This window comes from Lissotriton vulgaris, unplaced genomic scaffold (assembly GCF_964263255.1).
Source record: "Lissotriton vulgaris unplaced genomic scaffold, aLisVul1.2 SCAFFOLD_1415, whole genome shotgun sequence".
Taxonomy (NCBI): domain Eukaryota; kingdom Metazoa; phylum Chordata; class Amphibia; order Caudata; family Salamandridae; genus Lissotriton; species Lissotriton vulgaris.
Genome location: NW_028249026.1, coordinates 563494 through 576956, shown reverse-complemented (window position 1 = coordinate 576956; position 13463 = coordinate 563494). Strand labels below are relative to the sequence as shown.

The following is a 13463-nucleotide window of genomic DNA, read 5'->3' as shown; positions in this document are numbered from 1 at the left end:
ATTCCGGGTGGTGGAGAACACGACACCGGGAGAAGGTGGGTAAACAAAACAAGGGAACCCAAGGTCTTGGGGTACACAGCTCGTCTCCTCTTGTTTCCTGGTAGCAGACTGCTTGACCCAGTCGAGACCACTATAAAAGAAGAAGGGGGACAAAATTAGACAAACCCCATCTACAAAACCAGTGCCAAGTACACACACGAACCACCAACCTCCCTGCTTACCCCAGTAAAAACACGGGAGTAGCTTGATACGAGTCCGGAAAACAATCCACAGCTTTCGTATTGGTTCTTTCTTGCGTAACCCCGGACCAACCACGCCCCCGCAGGAAAAACCGAGAATGACAAAAGGGTGGTAATAGCAAAACAAAGAAAAAGACTAAATAGGGATAGGGGAAAAAAGGTGTCTAAGGATACATAAGACACCCAAAAAAACCCTGACTTTAAAAATATACACAAAGGTAGCACAAAAAAAGGCCGTTATTCAGCTCCTTCGTGAAACCACCCAAGGAATACACAACAAGATGGTTTAAATACAAAAAATAAAAAGAATGAACTGGACGCCCGTACACAAGGAAACGCAGCAATGTATCCCGAAGCGTCACCGAAATTACAAAACAGGTCCCCACTAAGGGTTCAAAATTGGCCAAAGGTTTAGGAAACAGGATAAATGGGAAAAAGGAGAGCCAAATGACAACCCTCTAAAGGCCTGCAGCAAAAGACCTCGGGGGAAAGGGAACAAGGTAGGAAAACAGGAACTGTAAACACACGACAATGGACCATCAAAGAAACCAAGCACCGGTTTTCTGCAGGCAAGCCCTTTCATAGCGAGCCCGAGGGAGCGTCCATCAATTCGCATATGCACTTGGCACTACACGCTAAAACCAGTGACCGGGGGTCTAGACAGAAGGCATCCGCCCACCCTGAACCCCAACATCTGCCACCCCAGTTCAGACATGGCCATATGCAAATCAGTCTGACCCTGTGCCTCATGGGAACAGTCCAGCCCGAACTGCCAAACCATGCCTTCCCTGTACGGGAAACAAGCTTCCTAGGACCGGTTTCTGGCATTACAACCATCTTCAGGCAGGCTTGCTTGAATCCAGTGGCAAAGTGAGCAAGGGACTCACGTCTGAGCATACCCTGCCAACTTATGGCGAACAAAGCGGTACAAAAGGGGGTGGTGATGGATGGAGCATCTGAACCAATCAAACACTCACCCCCAGTCAACAGATCTGGGTTTAATCCATCACCGTTCTTTAGCCCACTCTGCCACCCAAGTTCAGACATGGCCATATGCAAATAAGTCTGACCCTGTGCCTCATGGAAACAGTCAAGCTCAAACTGCCAAGCCATGCCTTCCCTGGACTGGAAACAAGCTTCCCAGGACCGGTTTCTGGCATTACAGCCGTCTTCAGCCAGGCTTGCTTGAATCCAGAGGCAAAGTGAGCAAGTGACTCACGTCTGAGCATGCCCTGCCAACTTATGGCGACCAAAGCGGTTCAAAAGGGGGTGGTGATGGACGGAGCATCTGAACCAATCAAACACTCACACCCAGTCAACAGATCTGGGTTTATTCCATCACCGTTCTTTAGCCCACTCTGCCCCCCCAGTTTAGACATGGCCATATGCAAATCAGTCTGCCCTGTGCCTCATGGAAACAGTCGAGCCCGAACTACCAAGTGTTGAGGGGGAAGGAAAGCCCTCTGGGGTGTGGTCACGAGTCACAACCTACAAACAACCCTGCTGTGGTCATGAGCCGTGGTCACAGGTCACCGACGCACACTTCACTGAGGAACAAGGAGCAATGATATGAGATGACAAAGATCACATTTGAAGTGGCATTTTATTTGTTAAGTCTTAAGTACATCAGAAAATGCATTTATTAATTGATCAGCCTGAGCAATGAAATGTTTGAAAGTCTGACTTTAATCTGTCAGGGTTAAAACAAAACGCAAGTTCACATTCAGAATACATTCAAAGAAACCATAGCGCCTACAAAGGTGCTTTTTTGAAGAGAATTACCCATGCAAGTTTTAACATTCCAAAGAGATCCAAGGTGCGAAAAGGACTGAGATCTTTTAAAAGGCACAATAGAAATTAGTTAGGGAAAGCAGAACACTCTATAAAGTCTAGTCCCTTTAAGCACCTTAACTATGAAGACTATTCCAGCAGGGCCTAGTAGTTTAAGGGAACCTAAAAATGCAAGGAATTGGGTGTGAATGGAAAATACAGAGCAAGGACAGAGATTTAAAAAGACAAAAGTATTATCTGGCTTAGGAAGTCTACCACCTGAGAGAGAGGATTTGAAGTCCCAAGTCAGACAATCGGCTAGCCGGAGAGCTTGCATGCAAAGGTCGCATCAGCAGAGCTCTGGCTTCAGATTTGACGTTTGGGCCTGATATACCCAAAATTGAGGAACTAGGGTTCTATGATGACGCTGACCTACGCCCTTTCAGTGCAGGTGGTTTACACCGGAAGGAAATCTTTTCAGTACATTATGTTCTGTTCTAAAAATATACGGAACATCTTGTACCTTAGAAAGAGAACATTTTCAGGACATCTTGTACCTTAGAAAGAGAACATTTTCAGGACATCTTGTACCTTAGAAAGAGAACATTTTCAGGACATCTTGTACCTTAGAAAGAGAACATTTTCGTCACTTATTTCTAAAAAAATGGTTACATGTTGTACATTGCTAAAAAAGGACATTTTTCTGTCACGTACATTTCTACATATCTGAAAGTGTGAACTCCCATGATAGATGCTGTTTATTGCTAGAAATTGCTGCTTATACTTGTGCAAGCTATGTTTCAAAATATAACGTTAGCAAGGGTTTCAGGAAGCTGTACCAACGGGCACCCGTCTGTGTGTGTGTGTGTTCGTCTTGAAGCTGGCAATGAAACTAACTAATCTTTGAAGGCCTAATTTTACCTTGTTCAGTTCAATGCACAGAAACGTGTGTTTTTAAGCCTTAAGCATAGTGAGCCCTGGGGCCTTTATTTACTAATGAGGAAAGCTAGTTATTTTAGCATATTTTCAGATTTCTATCACGCAGGGCCATGTAGGGCCTTCAGGCTACCAGGGTCGATAAAAAGGCCCCTCTATCATCTCCCTGCTCTTGTTCATTCTATGAACACTCTTTTAACTGAGTATCTCTGTGACCCTTCAGCCAGTGGCGGTATCCAGGGTATGTCATTAACATAACACTTAAAGCTACCTTGTTGTTGATCTATTTCATTGGCTTTGTCTTCATTTGGCCTAATGAGTATTTTCGCATACTCTGCAACTTGCTCATTAAGCAGGCGTTCATATTGGGCTGCTGTTGGGCTCTTACTCAGACAGTCTCTACCTGGGAGAAGTGGAGGAGCTATTTGTATTCCATCGTGGGTGCTAGGTGCTGCTAACTCGCTCATCTCCATTCGTATTCCAGTCCTATCCCAATGAACACGATCTTTGTCCTCATACTCAGCTATCTGTAAATCCCTATGCTAGTGTAGTTTGTCCCTACTATCTTGGTGCTAACTTTCTTTTCCTACAATGGCACTCATCTGCGGGATGCGACACAAAAAGAAACAGCAAAAAAATAAAAACTTTTTAGAACTGCCACAAAGGTATCCAGTCAAAGTTCAACAAATCTGTGGCTCTCTACTATGGCATCTCCTCCAGCAATCCATTTCCTTTCTATCTTGTTCAAGTTGTTGATGGCATTGGTCAGTTGAGCCATGTTCTTCGTTGTTAGTAATGTACAGCTCACTCCTTAGCCAAAGGCATACTCTCCTCTTGGTATTTCGAAGCCAGAGTCCTTCAGCCTTAGTCTGGAGCATCACAATGATGGTAAAGGGAAAAGAACTGGACTCTGCTCAAACAGCAAACCTCCTTTGGTGGGACTTTGAACACTGTCCACCCTTAGAACTGAGCACACTGCTCTTGTCCGTGGAGCCAGATAACAGAGCCAGAGATGGGCATCGATGTTGGAGATATTTGCTGGTGGAACCATCATGGAGACTTGGTGCAATGTTCTCTTGAGCTCAGGCTGCTTCTTCGTTAGGGCTGTTGGAGATAGAGCCATTCTCTGCAGGCCCAGAAAAAGTCAATTCGGTCAGAGATGCCATATTTATTGTCTGAAAAAACTGCTGTTTTCAATTTGAGTGTCGCCCCACAGGTAACATGCCATTCTAGAAAAGAGAGAAGAGGTGTCTTTTAGTTTGAAATCAGTTCATGCTTTTGGACATTTTTCTTTTATACACCCTAAGTGGACAACCTGTCTATCTTATTTTATAATCCTAGTCTACCCTATGTTGCCCTAAGAGCGCTTCTTTATACCTTAACTGACCTCGGGCACTGAATTTTGCCATGGGCGTAACATTTTGCGAATAACAACAACGCCGTTCTAATCTGTCATGGGTAATGGAGAGTGTGGCGGATAGAGCAATGATAGTCTAACAGATACCCTGCTATCATAAACCTATTGATTCTTCAAAAAAAACTACACTATGGGCCATACCATGAACAGTCATCTGAAATAGCCTTGTTGTCTTCACTTCCATTCTGCATGTGTCAGTGATGACCTCATGCATCAGTGAGGGGGAGGGGTTGTCCCTTCCTGTTCTATGTATAAACACTTTAGGGACAGTGGCCTCAATAATCTGACATTAGTTTGTGTATCCTGCAGGAGGTGTTCTATAGTCTGTGGTCGTATCTTCCTAGGTGAGAAAAGCTATCTGTTCTCCCTGCATGGGGAGTGTATGAGTCATGTAACAGTGCCTTAGTCTTCTGTCTACCTATTGTTGTCATCTGACTGTACCTCATACTCTGCAGAGAATCGTGAGCAGGATGCTGTCTAGCTGCTTGGGCACTATTTCTTATTATTGCATTATTACTTCCTTCAGGGGAGGTCGATGAGGACACATGTTGCAAATACAATTATTCTGGGGTGCTAACTGTGCTGGTAGAGGGGGTGTTGAACCTTTCTGCATGCTTGCAAGGGCTATTTACTCCATGTGCTAACAGATATATTGGAAGTGACTTTGTTGCTATTGGCAACTTCAAAGATATGAGCAATACAAGTCTTCCTATTAACACAATGAGACAAAACCAATTCAATTTTCCTAATGCCACTTCTGTCAGTATTGCAAAATATTATAATACAAAATACATAACTTTAGATAAGACACTTCTGTGCGGCAGGTGTTGTGGTTACGTCTGAATCCATAAACGACCAAGCTGTCAACGCCTTCTTCCTCTTGGACAGTCAAATGGAAACAAGTTAGCCTTCTCTGATTTGCAGAGTTGACCTTGAAGTCTGTTCTGTTATTTATTTCCTCTTGGCAATGGGGACAGCTGCTGGTTAGTAGTCTATTATTTCCAAAAGTCTTTGGGCCAAGATCTGTGTTCCATTATTCATATGTCGAAGCCCAGAACTGATGTGGCCCCACTTCCTGGACCTGACTTTGAAAGAAACTTCGCAGTGCATGTTAGTGTATACAAACTTTTGTTATTTTTAATATTTTTCATTATTTCAGAAGATTTTTCACTTGTGTTGATGCATACATAATAATTTTGTGAAACCTTGGAACATTCATTACTTAAAAAAAATAAAATACACTAAACACCTAAAACATGATACTGTCATAATTCCAGGGTATTTAAACTTTTAAAGCAGGTAAAAAATATGTACAACCATCTGAAGTCTGCAACTGTACTTCAACCGGCCTGGCAATAGTAGTGCTATTCACTGCTGTATGTTGTGTGTTGGCTAGCTGGGGTATGGAGGGAACTCCAAATGAAGGAAAGAATCTGATACTTTAAAGAAAAATCCATTATCTAAAAAAAGGAACTTTAAAAAATGTTGGGCTATAGCTTGTCTCAACGTCAAACATGTTTGAAAATCTCTGTCACAGTGACACTGTTCATAACCTGCCCCAGGCTCATAAACCGAAATTCTAAAACATTTCACTAAACTACTTGAATCAGGAACGTACCATTTCTTTGCAGCATAAAAATAAACAAGCCTTGCCAAATCCAGTAGGCCTCAAACATTTTGTTAACCTTTTGGCTTTGTCAATGCACAATCAGTATTTCAGTCCCTCGCTTATGTACTGCTTAAAAAAAGCATTTTAGCACAGTCGCCTTACAGTATTTCCTGCAATTTTGAAGAACCTAGAAAAAAATTATTAATATACCTACATATTACTTCTGTTATACACATATATATATATATTTGTATATATACATATGTATATATTTCTCATTTTGTGTGATCCTGCGATCATCGACGTTCCAACTGCCTCGTTACAGACTACAGGAAATGTATTTCCTGCCTGGCTCAATGCCCAGAATCTTGTGGTTGGTTACTTCCAACGGCAGAGAAAGCCTGTTAACTCTTTTGTCACCTTGTAACATCTAAAAACATGTGCTTTTTAATTGTAGGCTATGCTGACCAGAATATTTAACATCACATTAAACACAGGCTCATGTTCTCTGTATGTCGTGCATGCTGAGTAAACGCCGTATATTCCATTCCATAATTTTATCCCCCTATTCTCTCACTATTTCTGTGCATAAGAAATTGTGGGAGATTTTTCTATTTTATTATTATCTGCTCCGACATCTACATTGCTCTAAGGCTAGTGGCATCATTCAACTTGAACGCAAGCCAAAATTTCAAAAACCCTATTTTGTAATGGCGAACATCAACTGTCAGTGCCCTGTTGTAACACCCTCCCCGATCTGTTCCTGCATTCAGACCATTACTTGCCTACTTAAACTGGGACTGAATTCGGATGCTGGTAAGAATAAATTATTTTGTATTTAGTACCTGGGTGCTGCAGCATTTTTTTCTTTTTGGGGCATTATTTTGTGTATAGGTGTCTATTGTTGCTGTTGCATGGGAACGTGCATTCACAGGAACTATTGTTGGACTTGGGCCACATTCATAGGGGCCATAGGAGCTTAGTCCTTGTTGGGCTGGACTCATAAGTTGCTGGCTTTGGTCTCGAAGCCTATTGCGGCACTGTCTTTGCATGTGACCTATTCTGTGGCAATAATAACAAGTGCGCTGTGTTGGCTGTGATTGGAGCCTCAGTTGTACCATTCCATTTACTCTTCCCTGTATACCTGATTTTCTGGTGGCATTCTTTCTGTTATTTATATAATAATTTTGTTGGTCATTTCTGTAGGCATGCTGTGCTGCTATGTATGGTACTGGGGGCTGTGGCTGTATGTACTGATCAGCTGGCTGTCGTTGGGCCTGAACGTATTGTGCATATTGTTGTGGCTTGGTCTCTAAGTATATTATGGCAGGCTGTAATGGGGCCTGGATGTATTGCATGGTGAGCTGTTGTAGCAGCGCAGGCGGTATATTGACTGCCGTCATTTGACTGACAGGTGCAGCTATCATGACAACTTATTAGTTCAGAATGACTATTTAAAAGTTCAATAGCAATCAGTCAGAAATCCCTAAATGCAGAAATTTTAAGCGTGCACGAATTTACAACTTTAAAGCACATACAAATGCAATGAAAGGGTGAACTGTCATGGTCCTGTGGCACTAAACCAAGTCGGCTTTTATTTGAGGGGGTGCTTTGCAAATTTATGACATAAATAGATGTGCACGTTATAGAGAAAATACCTCATTTATATAGTAGAAGAACTGTTTTCAACATTACACTGGGCATTTGGCAGTCTTGGCATTTACATGCACATTCTAGAGTGCAAATCAGACTCATTCAAATGCAAACAATAATATTTTAAATCAATGGAACTACTTAAAAATGTAACCTACAATGAAAAACACACTACATGCTCATGTCAACCACTACTGCTTTGTAATTGCAACAAGCTTTTCCAACCAGTAGCTCTTGAGCTACTGGTAGCTCTCCAGTATGTAGTTCAATTTACGAAATTAAAACCTATTTAGTGTTTTGTTAAATTAATGTATGTATATCAAAATTGAAACGCATATATTTGATATAAAAGATTGGTATATTCTAAACGAGTAATGTTATTTTTGAAGAAACAATTTTTGAATTTGCCAATATTTGTAAAGCTTATTTTAGAGTAATAAATCATGCAGCATTGGGAGTCTTATTCCTCATACCATTTCCTTGGTGCTAGGGTCATTGAAGCTTTAGCTGCTATTTATTGCCCACCTAGAAGCATTCCATGTTAAACGCCCCCCCCAGTTAAATGTACAAATGCAGGATAATCTTTTAATGGGGGTCTATGGTGTGACACTCTCTGCCTATACTCTTCCTTCTTAGTTGCTGTAATTGAGATCTTGTATAGGTCCCTCTTCTATACCCTTAATGACACAGGGGTATATACCGTCTAATAATTCTTGATCCTGTGCAGCGACGCAACCAGGGTAGTGGAGCTGGCTGCCACAACTGGCATAGGCAATCTTAGACTGATATGGGTATTTTGTTCAAAAGCTTGATAGAACTAGCAGTCTTTCCCAATTTTCAATTTTAAGATAAAATATATGTCAAAGTCAGTAGGTATTCTTATATATAGTAGAACTCAGTATCTTATTCATAGGGACACTAGTATCTGTGTTGTTCACTGTGAGCCTGTGAGGAGAAATGTTATTTGCTTGCTTGGGTGTGCCCTGCTTGTATCTTTACCCTAGATGTTGGGAAAGTTGGGGAATCGATCTAGTGTTCATTTCTCAAACACTGCCTGACGCATCTGCATGGGGATTTTTGTCTTGGTGGTGACGAATGGGTGGACTTACAACAGACTGCGTAGAATCTGATGAATCTGAGTCTTCCCCATCAGTGATGACAATGGAGTTTGAGCCGTCTGAGAGACCGGAATGGATCGAATGAGCGGAGTGGGACGTGGATATGGCGTCAGAACTAGACGAGTTGTCAGAGTTGCAGAATAATGTATGTGTGGTTGCACATACGTCAGTCATGGAAATGGTAGAGATGTGAACCTGGGTGTTGGGAGTGAAGATGAACCCCAGAAGTTCCCAAGCAGTGGCTAGTCTCTCGGCTCTTGTTATCAAGCTCTGTTAACGTGTTAAAAGTGGTGTTATGGACTGATATAGGGACGTCATGTACCAGATGGATAGAGCAATTTATAGTACGTGGGGTGGTGTTGGACATCACGGATATAGAGGATGTGATGAGGACGTCAAGGGGCTAGGAGGAATACTTGGATACACGTCCCCCCTTTTTGGCTATCAGTCGCTATGGCTAATGATAGACAAAGACCCTCGTTATTCCAGAGGCAAGGAGAAGCAACGTCAGTGCGTATCTTTAGACGGCTAGCCACCTACCTAGCAGGGCTGCAATAAGGAAAGGGAGATACAACCCAGACAGCAATGGGAAAGGGAAGGCCAGGTAGGGCACCTGGCGGCTGTGGGAGATGGTGCAACTAGGACTGAGACGCTATGTCACTGGACGCACAGAGAAGCACCATCAAAGCACAACTACTACACAGAGCAAAGCAATGGACAGTTTACATGGAACAATAACAAATATCCACCATGACAATACTTTCAAAGACAAATCAAACAGCAAGGCAAAAAACAAATATCAACCATGACAACATATTCAAAGACAAATCAAAAAGATATAAAAAGATGCGTCATAAAAACTGAAAGTACAGTACAAAGGACCTAGATATTAAATCTCACTAAACACGGTGGAGCACCACAGTGTGCAAGAATGGGCGAGAAAGGAGGGGGGAATCTGAAAATACCACAAGTTACTTCCTCTTTCTGTACCTTCGCGGAACGAGAGAACACGGCAGCAACTGACAAAGCCAGTCAGTAAAGCAGACTAAAAGTGGAACTGAACAAAAGATATGGACACCCAAACCTTGCTAAAATAAATCGTGAGGAGAAGAAAGTAAACAATGGAAGGGCGTGAAGGCAGCCCTCATGGAAGAGAACGTAGGGGCACAAGTGGCAGAGGAAGGGCGCAGGAGAGAAGAATGGGCAACAAGGAAGTGCGAAGATGAGAACTGAACAGACCAGAACAGAGGAAGAGCACAAAATGCTATGTAAATAGGCAATAAACAGTTTTGAGAGAAAAAAAAATAATAAAAAGAAAATACTATATGCAAAGTAGTAATGTGTTATCAACCCAGAACATGGCAAAGAACAAAATGCAATTGCACGTCAAACCATAATGCAACAATGGAGAACTAGGGGAGCCTTCAACTCCGACCCCGGACACAGAGGCTCCGGGGGACACCCTGCACACAGACTTGAACTGGAGAGGGATCATAAACCTGCCCACAGATTTGAACTGTAGAAGGGGAGACTCTAACTCCGACCCCGGACACAGAGGCTCCGGGGGACACCCTGCGCACAGACTTTTAACTGTCGAGGGATCAAAAACCTAGAACCATTGACGCTATAATCATTCCCTCCGGACCGGAACCGGCAGGGCAAACAAGAGTGCAAAACAGGAAAACCACCAACCTTGAAGGCACAACTGTTATGAACCAATATGCAGCAGAAAAGCCTATACTGGCCTCTGACAAGAAAGTGACAAATCGTGACCTCGCAAAGACAGAGAGAGAGAGGGTTCAAATCGTGACTAGAGATAGTGCTGCAGGGGACAGGTGTCAGCCAGAGACAGTCCAAAAAGAGTCAGTCGCACCCTCAGGCAGCAGAGACCCAGCAGATTCAAGGAAAAACAAAAACCTTGTCTTACCCGTGGTCTCTGCCGCAAAGGAGCGGAGCCCGGACCCCTCAGGGACCTGTCGTGGATGTGCACCGGATCCTCTGCAAACAGTACGTAGTACGATTTTACGTTGGGCGCCAGCTGTTGAGGGGGAAGGAAAGCCCTCTGGGGTGTGGTCACGAGTCACAACCTACAAACAACCCTGCTGTGGTCATGAGCCGTGGTCACAGGTCACCGACGCACACTTCACTGAGGAACAAGGAGCAATGATATGAGATGACAAAGATCACATTTGAAGTGGCATTTTATTTGTTAAGTCTTAAGTACATCAGAAAATGCATTTATTAATTGATCAGCCTGAGCAATGAAATGTTTGAAAGTCTGACTTTAATCTGTCAGGGTTAAAACAAAACGCAAGTTCACATTCAGAATACATTCAAAGAAACCATAGCGCCTACAAAGGTGCTTTTTTGAAGAGAATTACCCATGCAAGTTTTAACATTCCAAAGAGATCCAAGGTGCGAAAAGGACTGAGATCTTTTAAAAGGCACAATAGAAATTAGTTAGGGAAAGCAGAACACTCTATAAAGTCTAGTCCCTTTAAGCACCTTAACTATGAAGACTATTCCAGCAGGGCCTAGTAGTTTAAGGGAACCTAAAAATCCAAGGAATTGGGTGTGAATGGAAAATACAGAGCAAGGACAGAGATTTAAAAAGACAAAAGTATTATCTGGCTTAGGAAGTCTACCACCTGAGAGAGAGGATTTGAAGTCCCAAGTCAGACAATCGGCTAGCCGGAGAGCTTGCATGCAAAGGTCGCATCAGCAGAGCTCTGGCTTCAGATTTGACGTTTGGGCCTGATATACCCAAAATTGAGGAACTAGGGTTCTATGATGACGCTGACCTACGCCCTTTCAGTGCAGGTGGTTTACACCGGAAGGAAATCTTTTCAGTACATTATGTTCTGTTCTAAAAATATACGGAACATCTTGTACCTTAGAAAGAGAACATTTTCAGGACATCTTGTACCTTAGAAAGAGAACATTTTCAGGACATCTTGTACCTTAGAAAGAACATTTTCAGGACATCTTGTACCTTAGAAAGAGAACATTTTCGTCACTTATTTCTAAAAAAATGGTTACATGTTGTACATTGCTAAAAAAGGACATTTTTCTGTCACGTACATTTCTACATATCTGAAAGTGTGAACTCCCATGATAGATGCTGTTTATTGCTAGAAATTGCTGCTTATACTTGTGCAAGCTATGTTTCAAAATATAACGTTAGCAAGGGTTTCAGGAAGCTGTACCAACGGGCACCCGTCTGTGTGTGTGTGTGTTCGTCTTGAAGCTGGCAATGAAACTAACTAATCTTTGAAGGCCTAATTTTACCTTGTTCAGTTCAATGCACAGAAACGTGTGTTTTTAAGCCTTAAGCATAGTGAGCCCTGGGGCCTTTATTTACTAATGAGGAAAGCTAGTTATTTTAGCATATTTTCAGATTTCTATCACGCAGGGCCATGTAGGGCCTTCAGGCTACCAGGGTCGATAAAAAGGCCCCTCTATCACAAGCCATGCCTCCCCTGGACCGGAAACAAGCTTCCTAGGACCGGTTTCTGGCATTACAGCCGTCTTTAGGCAGGCTTGCCTGAATCCAGTGGCAAAGTGAGCAAGGGACTCACGTCTGAGCATACCCTGCCAACTTATGGCAAACAAAGCGGTACAAAAGGGGGTGGTGATGGAGGAGCATCTGAACCAATAAAACACTCACAACCAGTCAACAGATCTGGGTTTAATGAATCACCGTTCTTTAGCCCACCCTGCCACCTCAGTTCAGACATGGCCATATGCAAATCAGTCTGACCCTGTGCCTCATGGGAACAGTCCAGCCCGAACTGCCAAGCCATGCCTCCCTGGACCGGAAACAAGCTTCCTAGGACTGGTTTCTGGCATTACAGCCGTCTTCAGACAGGCTTGCTTGAATCCAGTGGCAAAGTGAGCAAGGGACTCACATCTGAGCATACCTTGCCAACTTATGGCGAACACCAATAATAATAATAAACATTCATTAAATAAAGTCATCTTTAATAATCACATATTACCTGGCACCATATTAAGGTCATAATTCACAGAAAGCCCATGCAGCAGGTTCTCCTTCAAAATCCTTCTCTTATCCTGCCACTCTTTTATGTCTTTGATGGTCCAGACAACCTTCTTTAATACACTGAATGCATTATCCCATTGCTGCCAATGGGCTGCCTTCTGTTTTGCACGGCTGAGGAATTAAGGAAGCCCTTGAAGTTTTTTTTGTAGTTTACCATGACAAATCCATGAATCATCTAGGGCTCCTCCTCAGGTTCTTCTTTCTCCTGACATTTAGCATTCTGCAGTTGTCAAATGGCAAGACAAGGTGCAGAGCAGGCAGGTGATGTATGTGTGTGTGTGAAAAAAAAACACAGCCTGGGATGTGGGCTGTTTTTATGTGATTTTTAGTTCATGGGTTGCAGGTGGCATAAATTGCCAGCAGGTGTGTGTAATTATACTTTCTCTGCCACAAGTGCGAGCCTCTGCTCAAAGTGTGGAACCACCGCAGTCGTAAAGATACCACTCATAAGTCCAATTGTAAATACCAAAAAGTAGTCAAATTAGACTTTTGGTCTAAACTTAAACTTTTGGACTCACTTTACTTTTGTGAATCAATTCCTTGGAGTTTCCTTTATAATGTACTTTTAATATTCGAAAGCTAGATTTTCTGAGACAAACAATGAATGAAAGAAAGCGATTGCCTAAATCTATACAGGATTGAAGCATTAAACAAATGGGAT

General features: G+C 42.6%; 1 long non-coding RNA gene across 1 annotated transcript; it reads right to left on the bottom strand.

Annotated features, from left to right (window-relative positions):
- Positions 1-1826: 1826 nt before the first annotated feature.
- LOC147663734 (uncharacterized) lies at positions 1827-11284 on the bottom strand. Its single transcript, XR_015305237.1, has 2 exons — positions 10670-11284; positions 1827-5459 (listed from the first exon to the last, which is right to left on the bottom strand). It is a non-coding gene; the product is annotated as an uncharacterized LOC147663734 (long non-coding RNA).
- Positions 11285-13463: the final 2179 nt, after the last annotated feature.